Raw genomic sequence first — 9,018 nt, 5'->3', positions numbered from 1 at the left:
ACTACCGAATAGCGCGCAGATCCTACTCACACAGTACAATTGCCATGGAGCTAAAGTCTTTCCCATAGTCTTTCATTATATGAATAGGCTCCATGGTATGGCTATCTGGGGTATCACATTTCCATAAAGTCTGGTCCATAGTCCAAAGGCAAGAGGCGGGCAATCAGCCCCCTCCAAGGACACGTGGCGAGGTCGGTTTCGCCACACTGTGCATCAATGTTTATATGTGACACTTTTTTGTTAGTGGGGCCTCATGTTTGAGTTTACAGTCTCAAAGTCTACAGCCGCCTCTGGACCCTCTGCACAGAGTCCTGCAAGATAAAGTGTTGAGTATACCAACAGGATCCTGCAAGGTACAGTGCTGAGTATAACAGCAGGGCCCTGCAAGGTACAGTGCTGAGTATAACAGCAGGGCCCTGCAAGGTACAGTGCTAAGTAGACCAGCAAAGTCCTGCAATGTACAGTGCTGATTAGACCAGCAGGGTCTTGCAAGGTACAGTGCTGAGTAAGGGTCCTGCAAGGTACAGTACTGAGTATACCAACAGGGTCATGCAAGGTACAGTGGTGAGCAGACAAGCATGGTGCTGAAATGTACAGTGCTGAGTATATTAGAAGAGTCATCCAGTGCTGAGTAGACCAGCATGATCCTGGAAGGTACCGTGCTGAGTAAGGGTCCTGCAATGTACAGTGCTGAGTAAGGGTCATGTGAGGTACAGTGCTAAGTAGACCAGCATGATCCGGCAAGCTACAGTGCTGAGTAAGGGTCCTGCAACGTACAGTGCTGAGTAAGGGTCATGTGAGGTACAGTGCTGAGCAGACCAGCAGGGTCCTGCAATGTACAGTGCTGAGCAGACCAGCAGGATCCTGCAAGGTACAGTGCTGAGTAAGGGTCCTGCAAAGTATAGTGCCAAGTAGACCAGCAGGGTACTGCAATGTACAGTGCAGGTAAGGAGGGATCCATATCACTGTAGGTAGCCTAGTGGGAGTCATAGTCAAATAGCTGCTGCCAAGGACTAAACTTCCCACTAATCTCAATAACTATAACCACTACAGCTAGCTAGTACCCTGGCATCCTCTCTCCCCATTGTTAAGAGTCAAACCATAGGGCTTAGCTCATTGACTGAGTGTCAGCTCACAGTCTGTGCACTTTCAGTAGTTTAGTGGATATTTCCATTCAATTGATAAGCAGTCTCTACAAGTGAAATCTTCCAAATTGCCATGGACACAATTCTTATCTTCAAAATGACATGTTTAGTGGACAGGAAGTCCTTACTGTGACACATTGATAAGATAACTTGTTTAGTGGACAGGAAGTCCTTACTGTGATACATTGATAAGATAACTTGTTTAGTGGACAGGAAGTCCTTACTGTGATACATTGATAAGATAACTTGTTTAGTGGACAGGAAGTCCTTACTGTGACGTATTGATAAGATAACTTGTTTAGTGGACAGGAAGTCCTTGCTGTGATGCATTGATAAGATAACTTGTTTAGTGGACAGGAAGTCCTTGCTGTGACACATTGATAAGATAACTTGTTTAGTGGAAAGGAAGTCCTTACTGTGACACATTGATAAGATAACTTGTTTAGTGGACAGGAAGTCCTTACTGTGATACTTTGATAAGATAACTTGTTTAGTGGACAGGAAGTCCTTACTGTGACGTATTGATAAGATAACTTGTTTAGTGGACAGGAAGTCCTTGCTGTGATGCATTGATAAGATAACTTGTTTAGTGGACAGGAAGTCCTTCCTGTGATGCATTGATAAGATAACTTGTTTAGTGGACAGGAAGTCCTTACTGTGACGCATTGATAAGATAACTTGTTTAGTGGACAGGAAGTCCTTACTGTGACACATTGATAAGATAACTTGTTTAGTGGACAGGAAGTTCTTACTGTGACACATTGGTAAGACAACTCGTTTAGTGGACAGGAAGTCCTTACTGTGACGCATTGATAAGATAACTCGTTTAGTGGACAGGAAGTCCTTACTGTGACACATTGATAAGATAACTCATTTAGTGGACAGGAAGTCCTTACTGTGACACATTGATAAAATAACTTGTTTAGTGGACAGGAAGTCCTTACTTTGACGCATTGATAAGATAACTTGTTTAGTGGACTGGAAGTCCTTACTGTGACACATTGATAAGATAAGTTGTTTAGTGGACAGGAAGTTCTTACTGTGACACATTGGTAAGACAACTCGTTTAGTGGACAGGAAGTCCTTACTGTGACGCATTGATAAGATAAGTTGTTTAGTGGACAGGAAGTTCTTACTGTGAGACATTGGTAAGACAACTCGTTTAGTGGACAGGAAGTCCTTACTGTGACGCATTGATAAGATAACTCGTTTAGTGGACAGGAAGTCCTTACTGTGATGCATTGATAAGATAACTCGTTCAGTGGACAGGAAGTCCTTACTGTGACACATTGATAAGATAACTTGTTTAGTGGACAGGAAGTCCTTACTGTGATGCATTGATAAGATAACTCATTTAGTGGACAGGAAGTCCTTACTGTGACACATTGATAAGATAAGTTGTTTAGTGGAAAGGAAGTCCTTACTGTGACACATTGATAAGATAACTCGTTCAGTGGACAAGAAGTCCTTACTGTGACGCATTGATAAGATAACATGTTTAGTGGACAGGAAGTCCTTACTGTGATGCATTGATAAGATAACTCATTTAGTGGACAGGAAGTCCTTACTATGACACATTGATAAGATAAGTTGTTTAGTGGAAAGGAAATCCTTACTGTGACGTATTGATAAGATAACTTGTTTAGTGGACAGGAAGTCCTTGCTGTGACGCATTGATAAGATAAGTTGTTTAGTGGACAGGAAGTCCTTGCTGTGACGCATTGATAAGATAAGTTGTTTAGTGGACAGAAAGTCCTTCCTGTGACGCATTGATAAAATAACTTGTTTAACTTAACTTGTTTGACAGGAAGTCCTTTTACAAAAACTTTATTGAATTTACTTTTATGGACAACACTTATAAATTAATACCAGATATGTATTGGTTAATTTATTGTAATTGTTAACTTGTCCCTATTGGAGGCAGTATATTGTAATCACATTATGCAATTAAAAAACTTATTGATTTGATACTGTGCACTTTGGCACCCAGGCTTGACAAAACCCCTTAGAAGATTGATACATAGCCAGGTGTACATATTGGTGGATCAAAAACACACTATTCAGGTGTTTCAACTCTAATATATATATTTGCATTTTTAAGGACCAGGGGGAAGCTTTGAAGACTGCACCTAGACCTTTGCATTTACAGTGTGCAGGTTTCCTTATGCAACCTTTCTTTACATATATATATATATATATGTAGAATTTAGGAAGTGACAGCTCCAATAACACCAACTCTAACTAAAATAACATAAAAGATGTATAACAGCAATAAATGTATCAGGGGAAAATACTGCCATCTTGGGTTTCTGGAGACTTGATCTTGAGTCATAGTTAATTGATTATTTTCCTATACTACATAAAAGTATAAACACAGTAAATGTTTGTTTTTGTGTTATTTTGTACCTTTCAGAATTATCAATGAATGACTACATTCAATCCAAGATGGGAAACATGAGCCCAAACACGAGCTTCTCCTACACGGAGTTCCTTCTCCTCGGATTTCCAGAGATCTACGAGTTCAGACACCTACTTGTTATCCCATTCCTTCTTATATTTATAGTGACCCTGCTCGGAAACAGTCTTGTATCCTATGCTATTTGGGTGGATAAGACTCTACACTCTCCGATGTATGTACTCATTTCGACTCTTTTAGTTGGTAATATATCATACACCACCACGGTTATGCCAAAGTTCCTTCTGAGTATAGCATTTCAGCTGAACCAGATAACTGTCTGGCTGTCTGATTCAGATGTTCTTTATTTATTCTGCAGGCATCTGTGAATCGAATATACTTTTACTAATGGCATTGGATAGGTACGTGGCCATATGTAAACCACTACGCTACCACAACATTATAACTAATCGACTTTTAGTCCAACTGTTCGTCATTGGCTTGGTTCGTAGCACTTTTCTAGGCTTACTTCTAGTATTTTTTGCCTCAACCATACAGTTCTGTAGATCAAACATAATCCTGAACTTTTCTTGTGAGAACATGAGTGTACTGAGTCTTGGATGTGGAGATATCTCCAAAATTCAACTTGTAGGGTTGGTGGTGAGGATAATCATTGTATTCCCTGATGGAAGTCTTGTCCTGGTCTCCTACCTGAGTATTCTCTATATGCTGATGAAATCCAATGTGGGTCAATCTTGGGGCAAGGCATGGAAGACGTGCAGTACTCATTTAATCGTGACCGTGCTTACCCACTCCTGCGGCCTGGTGTCTTCAATAATTTATAGAGTCAACAATTCACTATCACTCAATGGTCAGAATCTAGTCAGCCTGGTGAACTTCCTGATCCCGGCTACAATGGACCCAGTTATATATGGATTTAGAATGACAGAGATCAAGAGAAGTCTTACAGCAAGAGTGCAAAAGATGCATTTATGCAGAACAGAAAGACAATAACAATATTAAAGGGTTTATTCAATAAAAAGGGAACAATAGCCAAGATGGAAAGAAGGAGCTGAATTGAAGTATTCTGGACAGCTCGGCTATTATAATCTGAAATGTTCAACTTGGTTTTCAATTCTCTCCAATTAACTGAATTAAAATAACATGAGGTGTCCTTCGGTAGCAAGGCTGAAAAACCAAGGATTAGAAGAATGAAATGCTGAAATTTAGATACACAAGACAAATGGTGAGATGACGTCAGAGTGTTGCAGCAAGTAAGCATTAAAAATATGTGTTGGAATGGGCGCCAACATATGGGGCTCTTATTTGATAAATACTACCTGGAGACATTTTCCATTGTCCTTTACTGATGTTCAGAATGGAACATCCTGTATCAAAGTCCTATGTTACTTTGCAATGATGATGTACTGCCAAAAGCTATAGGACAGGCAAGTTACTGTTTAAACTCCTTAAGGAAGTTAGCGAATGTTGTGCCCATTCACAAGAAAGGTAATAGGGAGGAGTCGGGCAACTATAGGCCAGTAAGCCTTACTTCCGTAGTGGGAAAAGTGATGGAAACCATGTTAAAGGATAGGATTGTTGAACATCTAAAAACACATGGATTTCAAGATCAGAGACAACATGGGTTTACTTCAGGGAGATCATGCCAAACTAATCTTATTGATTTTTTTGATTGGGTAACTAAAATTATAGATCAGGGTGGTGCAGTAGACATTGCTTACCTAGATTTCAGTAAGGCTTTTGACACTGTTGCACATAGAAGACTTATCAATAAACTACAATCTTTGAGTTTGGATTCCAATATTGTTGAATGGGTAAGGCAGTGGCTGAGTGACAGGCAACAGAGGGTTGTAGTCAATGGAGTATATTCGAAGCTTGGGCTTGTCACCAGTGGGGTACCTCAGGGATCTGTACTTGGACCCATTCTCTTTAATATTTTTATTAGTGATATTGCAGAAGGTCTTGATGGTAAGGTGTGTCTTTTTGCGGATGATACCAAGATATGTAACAGGGTTGATGTTCCAGGTGGGATAAGCCAAATGGCAAATGATTTAGGTAAACTAGAAAATGGTCCGAGTTGTGGCAACTGACATTTAATGTGGATAAGTGCAAGATAATGCATCTTGGATGTAAAAACCCAAGGGCAGAGTACAGAATATTTGATAGACTCCTAACCTCAACATCTGAGGAAAGGGATTTAGGGGTGATTATTTTTGATTACTTAAAGGTGGGCAGACAATGTAATAGAGCAGCAGGAAAGGCTAGCAGAATGCTTGGTTGTATAGGGAGAGGTATTAGCAGTAGAAAGAGGGAAGTGCTCATGCCATTGTACAGAACACTGGTGAGACCTCACTTGGAGTACTGTACACAGTACTGGAGACCATATCTTCAGAAGGATATTGATACCTTAGAGAGAGTTCAGAGAAGGGCTACTAAACTGGTTCATGGATTGCAGGATAAAACTTACCAGGAAAGGTTAAAGGAACTTAACATGTATAGCTTGGAGGAAAGACGAGACAGGGGGGATATGATAGAAACATTTAAATACATAAAGGGAATCAACACAGTAAAGGAGGAGACTATATTTAAAAAAAGAAAAACTACCACAACAAGAGGATATAGTCTTAAATTAGAGGGACAAAGGTTTAAAAATAATATCAGGCCCTCAAAAAATTTGGCTTCCCCGACCCTCTGATAGAGGCCCTGTCCTCCCTCTATAATAACCCATCAGCCACCCTCCTTATACCCAACATCGATTACGATTAAAAATGGAACCAGACAGGGATGCCCCCTCTCCCCGCTTCTCTTCGCCCTCTCCCTTGAACCCTTCTTGCAAAAAATACGCGACTCCCCATTAATCACCGGCATCACGGGGCGACAAAACGAATACAAAATATTGGCCTATGCCGATGATATCCTCCTCACACTTACAAACCCACTCCAATCCATACCCCCCCTACTGGCACTACTGGACGAGTACGCAGCAGTCTCGGGGTACAAATTAAACTTAGACAAAACTGAATCACTCCCAATCGGGATCCCAGAGCATGACCTGAACGACCTACGACGCTCACACCCATTTAAGTACAACGACATCAGCATCCCGTACCTCGGCATACTCATACCGGCTAACCCCGACTCCACGTATGAATTAAACTACCCCCCTTAATCCACCAAGCCTACACAGACCTCCAGACCTGGAACACCATGCCTATTTCATGGATGGGGAGGATAGCCTCCATTAAAATGAATTTACTCCCCAGATTCCTGTACCTATTTCAGACCCTACCCATCCCTATCTCCCGAAAGGACTTCAAAGCACTCCAGACAAAAATTGACAATTTCATTTGGTCTAACAAAAAACCCAGAATACGGAGATCCACAATGTACAAAACCACGAAAACAGGGGGACTGGGGCTCCCCAACTTCCTACACTATTTCCAGGCGGCCCAATTGACACAAATACAACACCTACACGCTCCCCCAGGACTAAAATTATGGGTAGACCTCGAACACGACCTGATGGGTAGGGACCACCCCTCACTGCTCCTCTGGGTCCCCAAACAGTCCAGACCCACCACTCCACAAACGTCCCCAGCCCTCAACACCTCTTTTCAGGTATGGGATAAGACCACACCGAAAACTCGACTTATCAACTCCCCCTCACCCCTAACCCCAATCCTACGAAACAAACAATTTCCCCCCGGGATGAATCCCCGAGACTTCGCGCATTTCGAGGACAACGATCTCTTCCGTTTCTACCACTTCTTTCAATCCAACCAGCTGCTCCAATTCCCAGATTTGCCCCGGCACATGCCGCTGACCACCTTTGACCACTTCCGGTACCTCCAGATCCGCAGCTTCCTTCAACACCCCCTCCACTCCTCCACGGCCACCGCTACCCTGACCCAATTCGAACGAGACTGCTTACATTCTCCGATACGCAAAGGCCAAATCTCCTTCATCTACCTCCAACTAAACTCCTCCTCCCCGACAGAAGCACTCGCATACACCAAAGCGTGGGAAAGGGACATTGGCCCCCCCAATGACCCGTCAGACTGGTCGGCAATATGGGAGGCGACTGCTTCCCTTACCATATGTGTAAACCACAGGGAACAGGCCTATAAAACGCTCCTCAGATGGTACCTGACACCCCTAAGGTTGAAACAGATAAAATGCTCGACCACTGACGAATGCTGGAAGGGCTGCGGGTCTCAGGGCACCTATATTCATGCCTGGTGGCATTGCCCAACATAACACAACTCTGGACAAAAGTGGCAGACCTAACATCAGCTCTCCTACACACTGAGATTCCACTAGACCCATGGATCTGGCTACTATCCAAACCCCATACCCCCCTATTCAGGGCACAAAACAAACTACTCGCCAAGATCGCCTTAGCCACGCGACGCACAATCGCCGAACAATGGGGCAACAAACACACTCCCACCCTGGACACAACCATCAAGAAAATAGAGGAAGCCAGGGAGATGGACAATCTATCGGCCCTACTCCACGACACAACCTACCACCACAACAAAATATGGGACCCCTGGGTCATATATAGACTGACCCACCCCTAAATCCTCCCAATTCCGGAAGACAATCGCCCCGATCCCCTCCCCCACGACCCCTCCAAGATATCACTGCTCTTACCTTCCCTAACCCCCAAACGTCTTCGCCAGACTACTGGTAATCGAACCATCAATATTATTCCCACTCCAAACTAACACCTCAACCCCCTCTCACACAACTGCTGACTCTCAATTGGAAACAACGGCAACACGCCCCCCCCCCACAACACCGACCCCGAACATGCATGGAATAGCCTTCCAGCTGAAGTGGTAGAGGTTAACACAGTAAAGGGGTTTAAGCATGCGTGGGATAGGCATAAGGCTATCCTAACTATAAGATAAGGCCAGGGACTAATGAAAGTATTTAGAATTTTGGGCAGACTAGATGGGCCGAATGGTTCTTATCTGCCGTCACATTCTATGTTTCTATAAGGACACAGTTTGCTTGTTTTGTACTTAAGGACGCAATCAATGTTGTCATTTGTGCTATGTGTGTGTGGTCATTTGCATCTTCCATCTACCTCATTTATTCCACCAACACATATACATTTATAAATTCTCATTTATTAGAAAAAAATATACAAAAAATAAGAAAAAAAAAACGAAAAACACCCAAATGTCTTTTCACAGTTCTGGCAATAAAGGTGTGCATAATTAGACGGGGGCAAGTGTACACGTTGTAAATAAAACAAAACCTGGAATTTGCGCTATAAGTCTGTTAATTTACCTATAATTAACCTTTTTCTTATTAAGTGCATCCACACTTATTATATCATGTTGTTCAGGAGAAACAGGGCTATCATTTCACATCAAATATTCAGATATGAAACATAATTTAATATAAGTGAAAACAAAACAAATAATAAATGTTATTTTTCAAGTT

At 42.3% G+C, this 9,018-nt stretch overlaps 1 pseudogene; it reads left to right on the top strand.

The window, feature by feature from the left end:
• Window positions 1–3,590: 3,590 nt before the first annotated feature.
• On the top strand, window positions 3,591–4,554 carry LOC134586137 (olfactory receptor 52K1-like; annotated as a pseudogene).
• Window positions 4,555–9,018: the final 4,464 nt, after the last annotated feature.

The sequence above is a fragment of the Pelobates fuscus genome, chromosome 1 (genome assembly GCF_036172605.1).
Source record: "Pelobates fuscus isolate aPelFus1 chromosome 1, aPelFus1.pri, whole genome shotgun sequence".
NCBI lineage: Eukaryota > Metazoa > Chordata > Amphibia > Anura > Pelobatidae > Pelobates > Pelobates fuscus.
The sequence above is the reverse complement of the archived record's forward strand: the minus strand, read 5'-3'. Positions and strand labels throughout refer to the sequence as shown.